The 22,365-nt window shown below is 33.9% G+C and overlaps 1 pseudogene; it reads right to left on the minus strand.

The window, feature by feature from the left end:
- Positions 1–1,865: 1,865 nt before the first annotated feature.
- Positions 1,866–2,909, minus strand: LOC134729749 (olfactory receptor 4K15-like; annotated as a pseudogene).
- Positions 2,910–22,365: the final 19,456 nt, after the last annotated feature.

Below are 22,365 nucleotides of genomic sequence, written 5' to 3' on the forward strand. Positions count from 1 at the left end.
TTACAGAAAAACTGTACCAGTCAGCCGGAGCTCTTGTTATTTGAGTAACTTTGCAAGGAACTTGGGTACCCTCTTTAGTGAAAAACATAATATTCGGAGACATTTTTGCATACTAGGAATAGGAAAAAGTGTGTGAGAGGATAACCAGAGAATCATATTTTCTGGACAAGGCACACTGTACTCCAACTATAATACACAGTAAATGTACTACTATAAGCAGTAATACATTTAAAAAGTGTGCCATCTGGGTCAAAGAAACCAAAAAAACAAAACACCACAAAACCTGCGTAGGAAATCCATTCTGCTATTTTCTAGCTTTATAATATTGCACCGTATTCTTAATGCTTCTTTATCTTATTTTTATCATATGTAAAATGAAAGGAATGAATATATCCTAGAGATATTTTAAAGCTTAAAAAGATGTAAAACTACTACTACATTTCTTGTTGTTCAATGTCAACTCAGTTGTAATTAGTACTAGTACCACAAGATATCATTTATTTTATGCATAAAATTAGAATATGCAAAAATATTGTAAAATTTTGGAAGTGTTGTATTATTGTAAAAAGTTTTACTATGTTTTTATACTTACTTTTTTTACTTATACTTTTTTGTATTTAATTTTTTTCTTAAATGCTAATGCACATTTGTTTTCTTTTTATTTTGTTATTTCTTAAATAACTCGGAATGCTTTGGCTCAGAAACATGTTTTTCCCTTCACTAATAGGAATTATTGAATCCCTTTAGGAGACTCTAAAGACTGAGTCTGGAAAACAATTGGTTAACATTATACCAGACTGTGACTAGAACCCAGTAAAAAAATATAGAAATAGCCTTGAATGCTATAAAAGAGGAAAAGCCTAAAATAGCCTGTAGTGGTGAATCCCCAAAAGTCTTGGCCTTGTAAGTGATCAAGGAGGGGTAAATTTATGATGAAATCTAAGGTCTTGAAATAGGGTTTTGTCATTTTCAGAGCTTACTTGGGCAATTTAAAAATGAAACGTCAACTGAATTAAAAAGTCCACATAGAAAAAATTATAATATCTACCAAGTACTAATATAAAAATACTCTAAGAAGATCATAAAAATCTAGGGGGGAAATATTTTATACTAAGATTCAGACTCCTACTATCATGAAGATAGGCGGTAGAGAATTATAACTCATCTCTGGTTCCCCAGATTATTTTATCAGTATTAAACAGAAGTTAACATAGGCCAATACATAACACACCAGTAAATAATTTGTTCAGGTGGTTGTTTTTCATGAACAACATATATTAAGCAGCCACTGTGACGAAGGGTTTGTGAAAGTGTTGAATGTAAATGCCTTCTGCTGGTTAGTCATGCCCTTTTACATTTTACTGTATCTTTCACACCATTCATAGACGTGTCTTCATGTGCTGTCAGATATATAGTGCAGTATAAAATGCATTCGTATCTAGATCTATCACATGCCGTATATCACGTATCATATACTTATAAATAGATCTGTTATCTCTGTGGCTTGGAGATATGCACCTATCATTACTCCAAAGTTGGTGTGAGTAGTACTGTTTTCAAAGGGAGAGATAATAGTATATTAACCATTTATTTATAAGGCAATGTCATTTTCTCAATGTCATCAAAGTCTATATCTTAAGTTTTAAAATAAAGAATACAAAGTAGGAAATTAAAAAAAATATACAATGGGGAAAGAATACTTAAAATCACTAAAGTTTATTTCATGAGTTTTTATTATCATTACAGTTTGCTTCGAATCAATCAACTGACCTTTCCCACAGGCCAAGTTGATTTGCTTTAAGATTACAGTGAATCCACTTGTAAGTGTATGGAGACAGGGCTAAAGTGGTAACAGTCTCATAAGTTTACTTTGTTTCTAGGAAAAGAACATTTCTTATGACTACAGAAACCTGACCAGGCTTCTGATACCGACTCTTCAGTTTTGACATAGCTGCCTTCACTTCTTTGTTTCTTAGCATGTAGATTACAGGGTTTAAAATAGATGTGAAGATGGTGTAGAATACAGCAAGAACCAACTGAGTAACTGCTGAAGGGCCACACATAGATGAAAATGCACGGTCCAAAGAATAAAGTGACCACAGTGATGTGAGCAGTCAATGTGGAGCGGGCCTTCACCATGCTTGCAGAGGAGCGATTCCTAACTGTAACAGGTATTACAGTGTAGGAGACAACCAAGAGGAGAAAGGAACTCAGAGAAAGCAAGCCACTACCTGCAACTATTAGTAGGCTGACAACATAAGTGTCTATGCAGGCTAACTTGGTCACTAGAGGAAGGTCACAGAAAAAAACTATCTACCTTATTAGGACCACAAAATAGCAGATTAACAGTGAATGCCAACTGGCTGGTGGTATGGATGAAGCCCACAAACCAGGAAATGAGGACGAGCACAACACATACACAGCAGCTCATGATTGTCATGTAGTGGGGAGGTTTGCATATAGCAACATAACGGTCATAGGCCATGGAAACTAGGAGCACCATTTCACTGCCAGTGAAGAGATGAACAAAGAAAATCTGGGCCAGGCGGGCATCAAAAGAAATAGTCTTGTGCTCAACCAGAAAGTCTGCAATCATTTTAGGGGTAGCAGAAGAGGCAACACATACGTCTATAAATGACAGGTTTGCAAGCAGAAAGTACATGGGGGTGTGAAGGCGGGAATCTGAGGTCACAGTGAGGATGATGAGAAAGTTGCCCAACAGAATTGCTAGATAAAGTAGTGAAAATATAAGAAACAAGAAAGGTTGGAGCTCCCTTGAACTAGACAGTCCCAGCAACACAAATTCTGTCACCCAAGAATGATTTGTCTCATTCATTGAATTTTGGAAGGGACTTAATTTCAGCTACATGAATAGGAGAGAAACAGAGATCAGTTAATGAAGTGAGCATGGGTTTGGTTTTCCAATTACACTTAAACTTTTCAGAATTCCAATTCCTATTCCTATGTATGTGTCTGGGTTTTCATGAGTTATTACAAGTTATACAGCTAAGTGTGGAAGATTGGGTTAAAGGGGAGACTTGTCAAGGAGATGTTCAACCAACTGGGATATCTAAATACATTAATTTAAGAAATAAAATCGACAATTTAAAAATGAATTTGAGCATCTGAAGTTTTTGTGACACTACAGAAATCCAGTCTAAAAGTCTACAGAGACAAAATCTAAACCAATTTTTCTAAAGTAAATGATAGTAAAAATTTTTTGAACATCTGCCACAGAGGAAGATAATTTCACAAACTTGATGACTAAAAAAGTTAGACACAAAAGAGTATACACTGTATTGGTCTATTTAAATGAAGTTCAAAAATGGCAAAACTAAGGTGTAGAAAAACCTCATAGCAGTTATCCTTAAGGGACAGGAAGTGGTCATGGGAGGGGTTTCTGAAGTGCTGGTAATATTCTTTCTTGATGTGGTTGATAGTTACATGGGAGTGTCTACTTTATGAAAACTTACTGAAATATGAACTTTTGCTTTTTTCTCTTTTCTATACATAAGTTGCATAATTATGAAAATTAGAGAGAAAGAGAGACAGCATTAGATTTGTGTAAGAGAGCTCACAGGAGAAATCATTGCCTTAAGTGATTATATCTTATTTCTTCTCTACAGTTAAACATTATGTAAACTAAAGTACAGAACCCTGGCAAAATTGAAAGGCCCCAATATTATTGGAACTCTTTTATGATTCAGCTTTTCATGGAGTTCTACTTTATCATGAAATCTAGCACACTGGTTCCTTTCAATTAATCCCTGAAGGTATGAAGCGTCTTTAAACTTAGCCATTGGTGTTACTAACCATAGACAGTTTATTGAGCTATGATTGATATTTCATTTGATGTGATGTGGCTTAAAAACTTATAAGTTATATTGCTTACTATAAATACTAATATAACTAATGAGTTATATTACTTATTACTAAGGAAATCAGAGCAGGAAAAAAAGATTTTTCTTTTCTACTCAGTTACTCTATATTCTATGTTATCAGAACTTTCTTCCTTTTATGTCATTTTTATTTGTAGAAGCTATTTAGAACTTAGAAAAGTTTTATGGTAAATAAGAAAAAATAAAATGTGAATTTTAAAGGAGCATTACATTATCTGATTTTGAAGAATCTTTCTCTACATCTTAATCAGCTCTTGGGAGAGGATGTCTTTTATTTTACTCATTTCTAACCACTTGCAATTTTTGATATTAATGTCTTCTTAGATCATAGCTGCAAATTGCTAAGTCTCTCTTTGGGTTAGACTGGAGGGTTTATTTATAAGAACAGAACGTGTGATAAATAATTTTAACTCCCAGAAACCAAATTTAGACTCACTTCTGTATTTCAAATCTCCAATTCTCCCAAAAAAATACAAATTTTCTCCCTTATTTGCAAATGATGTGTTCCAAGACCTCCAGTGGATGCTTGAAACCACTGATAGTACTGATTCCTATATAAGCTATATTTTTCCTATACATGCATACCTAAGATAAAGTTTAATTTATAAATCGGGCACAGTGAGAGATGAACAGTAATAACTAACAATAAAATAAGTATAACAAGATACTGAAATAGCATTTATGTGAATGTGTTTCTTTTTTTCCTCTGTCTCGCTCTCAAAATAGGTTAATATTTTTGGACCACAGTTGACCTGAGGTAACTGAAACTGCTGAAAACAAAATCATGGATAAGGGAGGACTCTTGTATTATCACAGATTATCACATATCAAAACTATGGCTCTAGGCTTTTTAGAAGAGTTTAACAAGTGGAGCTTGAAGGTAAAGCAGGCTACCGAAAAAAATTATACAAATCTCTCTTTCTTCTCACTTCCCAGAAGTCCTGACCCTTCAATCCTGTGACGTAAATACTGCATTGAATCCCTAAGGCATGAATAGAAGTAAAATCTAACAAAATCAGCGAATAGGAGTTCATAGGTACTCCATCAGAAAGAGCAAAGCCATAAGCACAAGGAATGAGTGTCCTATGGAGACCCTCCGGGTGCTGCAGCAGAGAGGGGCATCAGGAGGCATTTCTGAGCACAGAAACTTCCTGGTGTCTTTAGGCTAAGACACACAATCCAACTGTGTGAAAGACAGTCATAAGAATCATCCTCCCGATAGCTTTTCTGACTCTTCTGCAGAGCTCTATTGTTCCATTTTCATTGGCTTCTTCAGGTGCTCAGAAAAAGAAAAGACCCTGTTTTTCATGGAGAAAACATTGGGCAAATTGATTCAATCAAGAACTTTCTTAGTATATAAGATGAAAGTGGTGGAACACATGAACTCTGAACCTGTTTCTTACCTAAATCCATTCTTTTTTGGTTCATTTACTTTATATAAATTTAAATGCCTGCTTTTCCCCAGGCACTGTGCTATGCACTGGTGATGAGGCAGTTAGGTTTATAACTTGTCTCCCTAAAAATTATTTGCTAATATTAATAACCCTTTCCTTATTTAGACAAGCTGACGAATTCACTTCCCTTTACCCCTAGTACATTCCCTATTAGATAAAATGGACTGTATTTTTGTTCCCAATAAAATCGCTGTACTGTAGTCAAAACAAAGCTATTATTTTAAAATGTTCTATGTTGTATCATTGGGTAACTGTGTGACGCTGAGCAGTTCCTTTAGCCATTCAGGGATTATTATCATCAAATATTAAATCTTGAGACTATTAACCTCAAAGAGACACTAAAAATATTTCTTAAAAGATTATATAAATGAAAATTCTTTAACCAACTGCAGTGACTAAGTATATGTATGCATTCTTAATAATGTATTATTTTAGATCAGAAGAAGTATTTTCTCATAATTTTACATTATGTGGTCTGACTCACACAAGAATGAGTTTCCAATAAGTAGATGTTTTATGTAAAGGCGTTTTTTAAAAAAAATTCTTGAAAATTTGAAGATGGATTAATGTATGTATACAGGGCTGTGCTCAGCAAATCTCAGTTCCCTCCTATTTTAAATTCTGTCAAATGAATCTTGCCTCAATATTTCTATCTCAGATATTATGACTGATAGATGAAGTGAAATAAATAGGTATCGTTTACAGGGGCCACCAAACTCTACAAGTTCAAATAGGTATCTTTCACAAACTTGCCAATATTGCTGTTCCCCTGACCCCCCTCCCACTCCAAATGCAGATCAGAGAAATAGCAGTCTCTCTATTATAGACTATATTGGAGACAAATGCTGGTGCATGGTCTTCAGAAGGATGCTGACAAAACACTTTTACTTACCTAAGATGAAATGGAAAGTGTGGAGCTATCCTATAATCTATAGTCATTAATGCTTGGGAAGAATTTCGTTGTTACTTCCACATCTCCTAAGAAAACAGAACAATCCCTCAGGAGATAAGTCATAAAGAATTTACTTCTAAACAAGACAGAAGTGGATTCAGGGTGTCTGTAGCTGAGTTGTTTTCAAGGAGGTGAGACAGGTCTGGATGCTGTATCTTAATCTAAGTCTTAGGCAACTAGAGGAGCATTTGGAGCAGTCGGGAATCTGAAAGGAGAAAAAGAGTAGACTGAAAAGAAGAAATGCTGAAAACAAAATCTTCTGCTTCACAATTTTGCAAAGGATTCAGCCTCACTGGATCTATAAAACTGGAGAATGTTTTAGGAAGTACCATCAATAATAGTGATTTTTATATGATTTGGGATCTGTAAAGACTCTGAAGTAGTAAGATATTGCATTATTTTATCAAAAATTTCATCAGGGAAGATTTAGGGTTTTCTTCCTTTCATCTGACTTTCCCTTGATTCAAAGTGTAGGTGACTTTTTACTTGCTTCTGACAGATATATATAATCATTATATAACTAAATCAAACATCTTGTGCAGTAGTGATATAATGAATTTACCATAATAGTAATATTTTAAAATATATTTTAAGGAATTATATATGGGATATGCTTTTGTTCACAAATAGAATATATATCCAGCAAGAAATGTTAAATTTCATTAGTGGTTTATATTACTACTTTCTAGTCATAGATTAACAAGGACCATTCTAAACTATAAGCTTTAAAAACCTGAAGTTCAAATCAATGGATGCTGGCCAAAGACATTATGGACTATCAAAAATGTATTAGCCATCTTGAGTACAATGTACACTACTTGTGTTTGTGGGTGATAGGTGAACTAAAAATCTTATACTTCACTACTATATAATTTAACAGTGTAACCAAAAACTGCTTGTATCCTAAAAGTTATTGAGATAAAAGAATATATTAATTTTTAAAAATTAAATACATGTATTAGCCTAGGATATAGAAAATATATTTTCCAATTCTATCTTTCACTCAATAACTTTATAGTTGTAAGCAAATTACATACCCTCCCAGGTGCTCTGTGTTTCCTCAAAAAAAGAGTAGAATTCCCTCTCCCAAATGCAGTCTCCGGTTTTTGAAAAACATGATCCAAAATGAGTAAGTCAATTCAAAGATAAGAATAATTATAAAATATTATATTGAAATTAAGGTATATCCAATCAAAAGCGTAAAACACCTGGTTTTAGTAAAGTGATGGCAGCAGTCACTCTTCAGAGTTAGGTATTGGGACAATGGTAAATAGGTAAAATGGGCATAGAATATTCAAAGATTAATTTAAAACAATACGGAGGATAATTGACTGTCTCCGGTCTCTGTTCTGTTCTGACTCAGTCTCTGTCCCTGGCCTTAAAATATCAGCACCTACCCAGGAAAACAAAATTCACCAGGAGCCATTGGATGAGGGACAAAGATAGAGAACCCATGTCTTTCCAGACTTCAGTCTTCACCTTTTACACTCTGCAGTATCAGTATATTCAGCACACTGATATAAGAAAAGCCATCACGATTATTACAAGCTCATTAGGAATTTGACGTCACTGGACTGTAGTGACCAAGAGACCCAGAGGAGAGTTGTGATAGCAGAAATACCTTAATCAGGGATAATTACGTGAGACAATTTGTTTGCCCACAATAATTATGGTGCATCACCTTGAGGATTTCACAAATGGAAGAAGCAGCAGGCCTAATGGAAATGCTTTGTTCTGTAAGAGATGTAACACTTTTTTTAAAAAGCAATGAGTAATTTTGTTAGCTAATTCTTTATGCTTCCGAAGAGCTTTAGAAAAGCACTATTGGGAGTGTCAAAAATTGATGGGGAGTCATCATGTGACTGTGCATATTACACGGCAAACACCTTGGCATTTTGACAGCTTCACAAGAGCCATGTGCTTGGTTTCTAGGGCAAGGATTTTAGAGTAAAAAAGTGAAAGCTGCTTTATTAATACAATAGAGATACTGTATCCTACAGAGTAGATTCTAGTAAAGAGACTCCAAATAATTTTGCAAACATTTATACTTCTGAGTTCAAATAAAGAATTTGAGCATTAATGGGACTCTAGGTTCATAATACAAAACTCAAGACTCTAGTACCATACAGTCTAGATGTGTCATGATCAAAACTCCCCTGTGCACCCCTTTACAGATAACCACTTCCCCTCCTCAAACACCTGGAAACCATTCTTCTGTTTTCCATGCCCACAGATGTGCCTTTTCCAGAACATGAGACAAATGAAATTGTACAAAGTGTAGCCTTTTCAACTGTCTTCTTTCATTTAGCAATATACATTCAAGATTCATTCTTGTTGTTGCATGGATTAATAGCTCTTTCTTTGTTATATGGAATAGTATCCCATTGTATTTCCACCACAGTTGGTGTATCCATTTGTATATTGAAGGACTTCTTGGTTGCTTTATCTCTGTTTTTGGTGATTATGAATAAAACTGCTATAAACATTTTTTGTAGGTTTTTATGTTTATGTTATTTTTCAAGTCAGGTGGAGGATTTGATTTGATAAGAAATATTTGATTCTATCTATTTTAAACTCTGAAATTAGGTGCAAACAGATTAGGATTGGTGTGTCTTCATGATTGATTAAGCCCCTTATCATATGACATGCTTCTCTTTACTTTTGATTATATTTTTTCTTCTGAAATCTACAGAGTCAGATATTGATGTGACTGCTTTAGCTCCTTTATAATTACTATTTGCATTGTATTGTATATCTTTGTTCATCTTTTTATGTTTTAAGTAGTCTGTGTCTTTATATTTAAAGTGGATTCAAGGTAGGCAGCAAATAGTTGGCTCTTGCTTGTATTGTTCATTCTAGCAATGTCTGCCTTTTAGTAGACTTCTTATACTATTTACATATAATGTAAATGATATGTTGGGTTTATATCTACTACCTTGCTACTTTTTTTTAATTTGGGACTTCCTTTACTTTCCGTTTTTGTGGTAGAATAATATCAACCATGATATGTCTTGCTTTTGTTTGACTTACAAAGTCTTCATTTCACTTTCATTTTGAAGGATATTTTTCATACTTAAATGATTGTGTTAACTCTGTTGTTTTCATTCAGTTTTTTTAACAATTCGAATCCTGTTTTATAATAAGTATTCAGTTATTCAAATCCTGGTTTTTCAGTATATGGTTGTTCTTTTATCCATGGCTACTGTAAGATATTTTCTGTATGACAAGTTTCCCATATGAATTGTGATATGTCTTCTTGTGATTTTCTTTTGATTTATCTCGCTTGAGGTTGGTAGAACTTCTTGACTTTTTTTATTATAACTTTCAATCAAATTCAGAACATTTTGGTCCCCATTTTATCCTTTCCTCTGGAACTCCAGTTACATATGTGTTAGGCCACTTGGCATTCTCTTGCATATTGCTGTGACTCTGTTCAGTTTTTCCTTTCATATTTTTGTCTCTGTACTTTGGTTTAGAGATTTTCTATTGCTGTGTCTTCTAGTTTACTGATAATTTCCTTTGTGGTGTCTAACATTTTTCACCTCACAAAATCTTGATGTTGTTAATATATTCCATTCCTCTCTTCATTCTGTTTATATATTTGATTTATATACTTGAGCATATTTATGACAGCTCTCTTAAAGTTATTTTATTCTAATTTCCACATCTTGGTAATTTCTGAGCTTATTTGAATCAGTTTCCAATTCTACTCATTACGATGTATATTTTTATGCTTTATTACATTTATCAATGGTGGACACTAAAAATATTTCTGAGTGCTGGATTCTTTTTTTATTCAAAAGTAGTAGTCTTTGTTCAGTCGCAAATTTACTTGTGGGCTAGGCTAATTATGTCATTTTATTTTTAAATATTTTAGGATGGGTTTAGAGTAGGCTTCTCTAAGCTACTTTAACCTTAGTATTAAGGAAGTATCTGGTATTTAAGGAATTGCCCAGGGTCGACTAGGGTCTTGGGTATTTTTATTTTGTTTTATTTTATATTTTATTTTATATTTTATTTTACTTTATATTTTATTTTATTTTATATGTTATGTTATGTTATGTTATGTTATGCTATGTTATGTTATTTTTTATTGAGATGGAGTTTTCACTCTTGTTGCCCAGGCTGGAGTGCAATGGCATGATCTCGGCTCACCGCAACCTCCACCTCCCAGGTTGAACCCATTCTTGGGCCTCAGCCTCCCAAGTAGCTGGGATTACAGGCATCCGCCACCAAGCCTGGCTAATTTTGTATTTTTAGTAGAGACGGGGTTTCTTTATGTTGGTCATGCTGGTCTCGAACTCCCGATCTCAGGTAATCCACCCGCCTCGGCCTCCCAAAGTGCTAGGATTATAGGCATGAGCCACCGCACCCATCCAGTCTTGGGTATTTTTAAAAGACTGTCTTCTCTGGCTGATCAGACATCATACGTCTCCTGAGTAAACTCACACAGTTCAGCTTATAGCTCTACAAAATTTTTCCTTGATTTTAGAAGATTTAGCCTTTGTGTATTCATCTTACTATTCAATAACAACTCGAGTGGGCCCCATAGAAACTTCTGGAGAGTTTTTCTGTTTTTTTTTTTTTTGTTGTTGTTGTTGTTGTTGTCGTCCTGGATGTAGATTTTGGCCATCGCCAGCTCTCTGAACTCCATTTTCTGTTTCTAACTCATCAGGTCAACTGTACTCTGCTTTGAATTGCCTTTGCTGCCCTGAAATGTAGAAAGTACCTCCAAGGAGGAAACTAGGTTGATCATAATATTAATCTTATATTTTATTCCCTCAAGGATCTTAGTCTTGTGTTGCATGTAGACTAATGCTTAAACACAATGTAGTGGTATATTTTATCCAGTTTTCTTGTTGATTATGAAGGGAAATTAAATCCAGTAGTACCTCATGGCTGGAAGTGGAAGTTAATACTGTTTTCTTTTAAAGAAAAAAATCATGAATATTGTTTACTTCTCTTTTAAAATGATTTATAATTCATTTGCCATGAAATTTATCCTTTTAAAGTGTACAATTCAGTAAATTTTATCATGTTAACAAGGTTATGCAGCTATCACTACTGTCTAACTCTAAAACATTTTCCACAACCCCAAAAGAAACCCTGCAACCATTAGCATTTACTTCCCATTCTCCCTAAATGCAGCCTTTGGATACCATTAAACTATTTTCTGACTCTTTGGAATTGCCTATTCTGGACATTTCTAATAAGTGATATGACATAATAATAATGTGTCTGGCTTCCTTAACTTGGCATATTGTTTTTAAGTTTCATCCATGTTATGGCATGTATGAATACTGTATTCCCTCTTATAGCTATGTAATATTTCATTGTAAGGATATAGAAATTTTGTTTATTCATTCATCAGTTGATGGGAATTTAGGTTATTTTCAGTTTTGATTGTCGATAGTACTGCTGCTATGAATACTTGTGTACAAGTTTTTGGATAAACATCTTATTTCTCTGAAATGAAATAAAAACCTATGAACTCTGACTAGAATTGGAATTTCTGGGGCATATGTTTCACTTTTTGGGGAACTATCAAACAGATTTCCAGAGTGGCTATACCAATTTACATTCTTACAAGCAATAGATGAGGAATTTAATTTCTTGACAATTTTGACAGCATTTGTTATCTTCCATTTTTTAAATTACTTACAGCTATCCTAATGGTTGTGAATTGGTATATCATTGTAGTTTAAATTTGCATTTTATTAATGACTAATGGTGTTGAGCAATATTATGTGGTTAAGGTTATGTGCATGTCTTGTTTGGAGAAAAGTTTATTCAAATCCATTGCCCATTTTTAAGTAGGTTATTTGTCTTTAGTTATTATTTTTGAGAGTTCTTTATATATTCTGGATACAAGACCCATGTCAGATATAACTTCACAATTTTTTTTTTCATTTGGTGAGTTTTCTTTGAACTTTCTAGATTGTGTCATTTAAACCTCAACAGTTTTTAATTTTGATAAAATTAAATATCTATTTTTCTTTGGTTACTTGTGTTTCAGGTGTCAAATCAGATAAATTATTGCCTAATCCAAAGTCACAAAGATTTACTTATGTTTTGGTATGCTGTGTTTTCATTTTCATTTTAAAGCATTTTATAATTTGCCTTGTAATTCTTTCTTTGGTCCAATGGATATTAGGAATATGTTGTTGAACTTCCACTATTTGTTAATTTTTCAAGTTTTATTGTGTTATTGATCTCTAATTTGATTCCATTGTAATCAGAAAACATAGTTTGCATGATTCTAATCCTTTTAAATTTAGTGAGACTTGGTTTAGGGCCTAATACATGGTCTATCCTGGAGAATGTTCTATGTGCACTTGAGGAAATTGTATTCTACTGTTGTTTGGTGGAGTGTTTTATAAATACATTAAGTCTAGGTGACTTACAAAGTTTTTCAAGTCTTTTATTTCCTTGCTGATCTTCTATCTTAGTGTTCTACTTAAAAGTATTAAAATTTTTGTCTATTATTGTGAAACTGTCTATTTCTCCCTTGAATTACGTAAGTTTTTTCTTTATGTATTTTAGGACTCTGTTGCCATTTAATGAAATAAATAAACACATACACACATGTGTACAAAATTGTTTAATCTTCTTGATGGGTTTATGCTTGTATCATTACACAATGTCCTTCTCTCCCTATTAAACTATCACAAGGACGAAAAACCAAATACCGCATGTTCTCACTCATAGGTGGGAATTGAACAATGAGAACACATGGACACAGGAAGGGGAACATCACACACTGGGGCCTGTTGTGGGGTGGGGAGAGGGGGGAGGGATAGCATTAGGAGATATACCTAATGTTAAATGATGAGTTAATGGGTGCCAACATGGCACATGTATACATATTTAACCTGCACGTTGTGCACATGTACCCTAAAACTGAAAGTATTATATATATATGTGTATATATATATATATATGTAAAGATGTTTTGTTATAAAGTCCATTTTATCTGATGTTGATATATCCACTCCAACTCTCTTTTGCTTATGGCTGTTGGCATACTGTATATTTTTTTCATGAATCTTCTGTCAACCTATTTGTATGTTTGAATCAAAAGTGAGTTTTTTATAGGCGTCATATAGATAAGTCATGTTTTCAATCCATTCTGCTTATATCTGCCTTTTAATTGAAGTATTTAATCTATTTACATTTAGTCATTAATAATAAGGTAGGGCATCCGCTACTCTGTTATTTGTTTCTATATGTCTTGTATCTTTTCTGTTTTTCTTTCTTATTATAGTCTTCTTTCATGTTAAACATATGTTTGCTAGTATATCGTTTTAATTATCTTGTATTAGTGGTTTCCCTGGGGCTTAGAATTATCACCTTAACTTATAACAATCAAGTTTGGATTAATATCTATTTAATTTCAATAATATTTTTAAAACTTTGCTTCCATATAGCTCTGTTTTTACCCTTTCTCCAGGCTGTTATTGTCATACAAATTACATCTTTATACATGTTGCGCTGAACAACAAGTGGATTTGTAGGTGTTTCTTTGTGAAGTTATCTTCTAAATCAGGTAGGAGAAAAAAGTATTACAAATAAAATACATATTTATGTATTTTACATTTACATATGCATTTACCTTTATTAGTCCTCTTTATTTCTTCATATGTATTCAAGTTACTGTCTAGGACTTTTACTTCAACCTAACGGGCTCTTTTTAGTATTTACTGTTAAGAACCAAACTACTTTTCTTTAATAAATGTTCCCTGGGTTGCTGTAAGCCTTTCCTTAATCTCCGGGATATGGAAACAGTGGCTCTGTAAATTTTTGTCAATTTTTCATTTCTTTATGGAAGAGGGATTTTAGATTAGCTCCTTACTTTATCATTTTTGGTGGCATAACACTCTATTTTGTAGGGTGTTTTTTCTTTTACCATTTTTACTGGATATATATTCAGTAGAAAATAAATCATTCTACCAAAAACACACATGGACTTGTATGCTCATTACTGCACTATTCACAATAGCAAAGACATGGAATCAACCCAGATGTCCATCAGTGGTATAATAGTTTGGATTTATAAAAATGGTAAATATACACCATGGAATACTATGCAGCTATAAAAAAGAATAAAATAATGTTGTTTGCAGCAACATGGGTAGAGCTGAAGGCCATAATCCTAAGCAAATTAACTCAGGAACAGAAAACCAAGTACTGCATGTTCTTACTTATAACTAGGAGTTAAACATTGAGCTCATACAAATATAAATATGGTAACAATAGACACTGTGGACTACTAGAGGGTGAAAAGGGAGCTTGGTTTAAAAACCACCTATCAGGTACTATGCTCACTACCTGTGAGATCCATACTCAGTATGTGAGGTTTAGAGTATGGATCCCATCACATGTGTGAGCATCACACAAGATTCCCCTGTAACAAATCTACACATTTATCCCCTGTATCTAAAATAAAAGTTGAAAAGGAAAAAAAATTTCTAGGGATTTTGATGATCAGATGAATCTGATAACCACTCAACTAGTTGGCCTCTAAAGTCCTTTTGAATTAGATGTGCTGTAAACCTCACCTCCTCACCTCATGTGCTGTGAACCTCACCTCCTTCTACTTTATGTTTACATTTTTGGCTTTTTTGTTAAAATTATTTTTACCTTCAGTGTTGATATTTCAAATAAGTGGAGTAGATAACAGTGTCATTCCTAGATAGCATTGTGTGCTTATGGCTGATATTAAACTTTTCAGCCATATATACTTTTTATATTCTTTATGAAAGTTTTCTTAACAACAATAATTATTATTTTTAAACAGTTTTTGCACCTATTGAAGTAACTATATATATATTATATATACAGTTTTTCTTTTATTCTGTTAATACAGTGAATTGTATTAAATTATTATCAAATGTTCATTCAGTTCATCATCAACATTGCATTGCTGTGTGATCTCAAATGGATACTATTTTATTATTCTATTTTCCTGAATTTGTATTGCTCTGTGTTTAAAGGAATTTTGTATTTTTGTTTTTGAGCGAGATTGGCCTATAATTTTTCCTTCTTATATGACCCTATTCAAATTTTGAAATCAGAATTATTCTAGCTCATTATGTGAGTGGAGCAACGTTTTCTCAGAACGAGGAAACAATGTCAGTCTGTTTCAGATGACACTTTATTAATTTTTTAATTTTAATTTTCAGTTTTTGTGGGTATAGTAGGTGTTCAGATGACACTCTTGCACTGAGAAAATCAACAGTTTATTTTCTCCTTATGACTTGCTTTACCCATTTCTTCATGAGGCTGTATTTTCTACAGTTCATTTCTAATGTACATATATATATATATATGCATTTAATTTTATGTTACAGAATTAGGGAAGAAATTGTTCAAGATAGACTCCTAGAAATACAATTATCAGCTCGTGAATATGGACATAATTTGATGAATACAGCAAATCGCTTTCTAAAAGTTGTTCAGAAATTTTTGACCAAATAGAGCTTCCATGTTTTCAAATTTTCTGTCTTATTTAGTAATATCCTTTTGTTTTACTCTTTATTAATCTAATAGGGGTCCATTTTTATTATCTATTAGATCAATTTTTTTGCTACGTTTGTTTCCTATTTGTATATCTTTAGAAAATATTCTCATTATATTTGACTCACAAAACTTTATAGGTAATAAAATAAGTCTGACAGAGAGGGTTAAGTTCTAAAAACATGTATAATGGGTAAGAGAACATATGCGAATGCATGATGAGATTGATTTAGTTATCTTGCAGTGATATGTAACCAGTAATTACCTTATTATCCTTACAATACTATAAAGTAGATATTATTATAATCCTAACTTTGTGTTAGAAGCAGCTACAATTTAGTGCTAAAGTTAGCATCACAAGGCACACTGGTAGTCTGAAGGTTTGAATGCACAAAGAACATACGTTTAACTGCTATATATTGCTTAAATAAGGATCTGATTGCGGAAAACCTCTATCTAAGGATGTCTACCTGGTCTTTAAAATAAATTTTTATTAGTATTATTACTATTTTAAGAGACAGGGTCTTGCTCTATCACTCAGGCTGTAGTGCAACTATGTGATCATGGCCCACGGCAGCCTTGACCTCCTGGCCTCAAGTGATCCTCCTACCTCTAAAATAACAAAGTTGTGCCCAATTATATTCTCTGCTCTTTCTGAACTATACATCAGCATGCTCACTTTTATCTTGCTACTTCAATCCCATGCTTGTGTTAGCAGTAACAATAATCAGCAATAATTCACTATTTTGTTTTATATTAGGCTCTCACACCCAAACCCCAAGTCCTCATGCTCAAAAACCCAGGTTGCCTTGATTTGGTAATAACTTTAGCCCAGAATCCCTTTATCTCTCTGAATGGCAACATGTATAGTAGCTTTTAAGCTTGATGCGATTAAATTCCACATACCAATTTTGAGATAAATCTCAGGAAAGTAACAAAAGGGTGAAGAGGAGAAGCTTCCAAAACTTTTTAAAAAATAATTTAAAAAAGGGAATCACAGGAGCCTATAAAGGAACTATTTAAATATCATGATACTCCCCAAAGTCTCAGATAGCCAATCTCATGAATTGCAAAAGCCAATTAAAAAACAAACTTCGTTAAGTGAATTCATCTTGCTATGGTAGTTATTAACACTATTTTGGTTGCTTCTCCCCCATATCAAGATGGTAAGAACTTTTAAATTGTTTGCCCATAATTGCAAATGAGAACATGTCATGAGACAGAAATGTAGTGACCTCAAAGTTTGCAGCAACTACATTTACCCTCATTTAATGTTCTGCCTCTATGCTTTCTTTGTCCTTATCTAAAGTGACTGTGCCAGTAAGCACTAGCACACATGCACAGGGCCTGAAGAAAACTAGATCCAAAGAAATATAAATCCAGCAATGGGTCTAAGAAAATTAGAATTTTGTTTTCTCTAATCTTACACTTCTTCCTTTTCTTGAAAATTTTTATGTCAAGGTTTTCAAATTCCATACAACACAATATTTTGCCAAAATTATCCAATATTTTAATTATCACTACACAGTACTTGACCATACAACAGACATAAGTGGGTAAAACTGCCCAGATATAAAAATAGCTTGCTTTGGGATGGTATGGAAACATATCCCATTAGAGCTGTAGAAAGACTTAGGAAATCTACAGAGAAGAGCAGGCGACAAAGACAAAAGTAAATGTTGTGGCACAGAGTGAGTGCCCAGGAAATTTGATGAGCTTAATTGAGGAAAGGAGCCCAATCGTTAGCCCAGACTGATAGACCACGTTTCTTCTTCACATCTTCTGTTTAATTTTCACAGGCATTTTGGTTCTTCTGTTTCCAAATCTAGTCCTCCTTTAGTCTCCCTTAACCCAGGTAACGGCATTTGTATTCCCGCAGTGGCTTCAGCCAGAAACTTCGCTCCTTCCATTTTCTCACTCCCACTTCCATCAAAGCTTTCTATTACAATTTCCCTTGTCTAAACCTTCCCTTTCTTTCTCCTTAAATGTTTCGAAGGGCTTCTAGTAATCTCCAACTCTCTGCACTGATTTTTTTTCCAGTCAATTTCTCCTGAATGCTCAGAGCAGTCTTTAAAAATAAGATAAATCTTTAAAAATAAGATAAATAAGTCAAACAACTTTAAAATGATAAACATGCAGTCATTCCTCTGTATACATGGGTTCTGTGTCTATGGATTCAATCAATCACAGATCAAAACAATTCCACAAATCTTCAAAATCAAAACTGAAATTTGCAACACACCAAGTACTACATTGAATTCACTTAAATGAAGTGATATGTAGACATTGTATTAGATATTATAAGTAATTTAGAGATGATTTAAAAGTATACGGGAGAATGTGCATAGGTTATATGCAAATGCTACACCACTTTATACCAGGGACTGAAGCATCCATGGGTTTTGGTATCTGCGGGGATCTTGGAACCAATTCCCCATAGACACCAAGGGACCATCATAGTCCCCATTGCTCTAGAAATATAATCCAGTCTCCATAATGAGCCCTTGATATCCTGTATTTTACATATTAACCTTCAGCTTCATCTCTTCTCACTCATTGGTCATTCACTAAATTCCTGCTTTCATTTTCTGAAACACATAATCCATTTCCACTTCAGGGAGTTTCCATTTCTCTCTTGCCTGCCTGAATATTGTTTCCTTCGGCTCTTCTATTGTATATCCTTCTCACTGGAATTAAATAAAAGATTATTCATTACACAGAGCAGACAGAGGCTTTTTCTGAGCACCATTCCCCCCTCTTCACTCCTTTGTTTTTTCTCATCTCACATTATTTACTACCTTCGTAACACTCATTAAACTTTTAATTTGCTCATTTGATTTTCTTACATGTTTTTGTTTCTCTCTCCTTCCTGCATCTCCACTCCAAGACTGTGGGACTCATGTGGGGAAAAACTGAGTGTCTTAGGATCACTATCATCACCCCAACACCTGGCCCAGAACCTAGCAAATAGTAGATGCCCACAGAATATTATTGATTCACTGAATAAATGAGTGTACAAGCGGCTGCGAGGTGGTTACTTTTTACCTTTCAAAAATACCATAAAACTCTTTTTTTAAAAAATGAGAATGTTATAATGGGGTCATACATATGTTTTTACTGACACTGGCTTCTTTTACTCAACATAATGCCTTTGAGATTCACCCCAGTTACTCTGTGAATCAATAGTTGGTTCTTTTAAATTGATGAGTGGTATTCTGCACTGACTCTGGACTTGGCCATGTGTCTTGTTCTGCCGAAAGGAATAATAGCACAAGAGAGTTTTGCATTGGGACTGCCCTCTATTGTTACTATTGGAATACTGAGGCCACCGTGGAATTGAGCCTAAGCCAGTCTTTTGGAAGACAAGAAGCAATGATGTCCTGGTAAATGTTTAGGAGCTGTTTCTTGGGGTAAAGGGGACAGAGAAGGCTCTGATATGTAGTATTTTCCAATGTCTGTGGTACAAATACTCCCACTATGGCAGATTTCAAGCCACCAAGTGTATAATAACTGCCTCACAAAACCCCTGATAATGTAAAACAAGCTCTCATTCAGGTATAAGTCAGCTCCAGCTGACGGCAGATGAGAGACCATGTGGAGAGAATTTGGGGCCTGGCTGACAGTAAACCAGCTCATGTTGCTAACCTGGAGGCTACCAGACATATGAGGGTGGTCAGTATAGATTGTCCAGCTCACCCAGACTTACCAGATATCCTAGTAGAGATCAAACATCTTGGCCCAGACCAGAAAAGGTACTCATCTGGTTTGTGAACAAATATAAAATGGTTCCTAGTTTAATTCAATAAATTTTGAGGTGGCTTAATATGGAGCAAAATCTAATGAATACAATTGGCTATCATTTCATTCCATATCACCTATGGGTATCTTGAATATTATAAATAAACATGATAAGTAATTTCTGAAAAAAATGAGTCTGCAAGGCACCACCAAAAGTAGTAAAATTTTTGTTTTACTGAGATAAGTGGCTACGTTGTTGTCATATTGTTAGTGTACTGCTAGGTTCATGTGGAACTTGAATTATTTTTTTTAAACAGTGAAAATATAGGTTGTAATACCAGGAGTAAAAATAAACTGTCGACGCTAGCATCCCATCCTAGTTGATGTTACATTTTTTTCTTTTCATTATATGTTGTTGTGACTATTGTTATAGAAAATTTGACACAAGTTTCCTCTAATAAACTGTATGTTAATACTAGTGGTCAGTGTTGAGAACCAGACCCAAAACTGAAACCAAATATTTGAAATGCAAAGATTTAGAGATGTTCTGCTCCTTTTCTTTTAAGAAAAAACAGAATTTAAATCATCCTGGTGGCACAATAGGAGCTGAGCTAATTTTTTAAATTGAATTTTAATGCCGGATAATTTGCATAGAAATGAACCGAAATAGACCACTCAGAATTAGGTCTCTTCTTGTACAGTTGCACAGTAAGGAGATTTAGCCATTATGGACCTATGTAATGATAAGGGGAAGGAAGCACAGAAAACAGTCTTGATGATCATTCTCACACCCTAGAACAAGATATTTGGATTTTCTTCTTTACATGGGCTCTTAGGATATGTATATATGTACTGTATAAATTCATTTCTTACTTTGTAAAACCAAACCCATTCCCATTAGTATGAATTCCTTCAACTTTCTCTCTTAAGTATCTAACTTTCTTAACACATCGTCTCCCAACTATAAATTCATCTCTTCCCATTTATACCCTAAATTCTTGAAATCAACTATTACATCATGTCAGTTGTCCCCAGGTCATCATTTCCCATTGATTTCTCTTGAAGTTTTCTTTAGTTGTTTGTTTCATTCTCCACCCTTTTCTATTCTAGGCCCCTGTTGGCTCATTATCATGGCTACATTATCTGGGCTTTTTTGCCTCTAGCCTTTATTGAGATTGGAGAATGAAAGGAGCTGGCAGGAGATTAGAGGGAAAAAGGAGAGAAAGGTCTGGGTTTTACTCAGTTTCTCCTCCCTGCCACTTCACTAGAATTCTTCTAGTAATCTATCCTTGAGTATTTATACCTTGTAGGTCCCTTTATGGCTCTAGCTCTCAACAATTTCTAACCCTCTACTTGTCTCTCCAGGCCAAGAGTAATAAAGCTTCCTGCTGGTTCTGGTGGTAGGATGCCTCATTTAATCCTGCCAAGATTTTTATAGATAGTTGATTCTCATATTATATTGAAAACCTTTGCCAAATAGGTTTTATGTTTTCTTCTGTGGCCTTGACTAGTACATTTCTTGACCCATTGTAATGGGTCTGCTTTTTGCTGAACACTTACAAAAATGTGACCCACCAAGCTATTTCACTAAATAAATGGCTTCTGGTTTTAGGGGGAATTTTGTCATTTTCCTGTGAGAAGGTGTTAAAGGTACTTTTTTTTTAATAGCATGCTTTTTTTTTCTGTATATTTTTCTATATATTCAATTACCTACTGAGCATCTCCACTTGTTTTCATATGCACACTTCAAATTCATTATGGACAATATTCAACTTATCTTTCCCTTATGTAACAATTCATAAAGACATTTTTTAAATGAATGAACTCCTGGAGTTGTGTATTGTCTTGCTAGCTCCTCAAGCAAGAAAATTTTGCACCAGTTTTGTTTCTCCCTTACCGTCAAATGTAGTCAAGTAATAGGCATTATCTATATAAACTTTACTTCTGAGTCTGTTCAATTCTATTTTACTATGATCCTCAACTAGTCCAAATTCATTACACACTGGATTGATGCAATAGGTGTCATCAACTTATCTCATTATCTTTATGATTTTTTATTTGTAATACATTTTCTGTAATCAATCAAATTGCTTAGTCTAAATATATAACATTAAACCTCCTAAAATACCTCAATCTTTCCATTGTCCTTTTAGCAAAGTTGAGATTTCTTAGTAAGACTTAACAACATCATTCTAAAATTGATTATTCTACCCAGGCTTATATCTCACTCTCTTTGTTATTAGTGTGAGTAATTCTAGCTAATGTAACAAAATATCATAAAATTTTAGGTACTTAGCCACATGAAATGATATATCTGCTCATGTACCTATGCTCAGTAGTGTTATGGTTGGTGACTGGTCACCCGTCAGAGATTGAGCAACCCAGGTTTCTTCCATCTTTATTTTTGAAAAGTTTTATTTTGCTTTTAATTGTCACATAATAATTGCACATATTTATGGGGCACAGTGTGATGTTTCAATACATGCATATATTCAGTAATGGTAGAATCAGGTTATTCAGCATATTCATTATCTAAAACATTGATCATTAGTTTGTGGTAAGGACTTTTAAAATCCTTTCCTCTAATTATTTTGAAATATGCAATATTAACTATAGTCACCCTGCAGCCAATAGAACAAATAAGTACTTGGGTGATGAAATTATTTTGTGCAACAAACTCCCATGACCCAAGTTTACCTATGTAACAAACCCGCACATGTACCTCTGAACTTAAAATAAAAGTTATTAAAAAAAAGAAATGCTACTGATATTTTTGGTTGATGCTGTATCCTGCAACTTTACTGAA

Source organism: Pan paniscus, chromosome 22 (genome assembly GCF_029289425.2).
Source record: "Pan paniscus chromosome 22, NHGRI_mPanPan1-v2.0_pri, whole genome shotgun sequence".
Taxonomy (NCBI): Eukaryota; Metazoa; Chordata; class Mammalia; order Primates; family Hominidae; genus Pan; species Pan paniscus.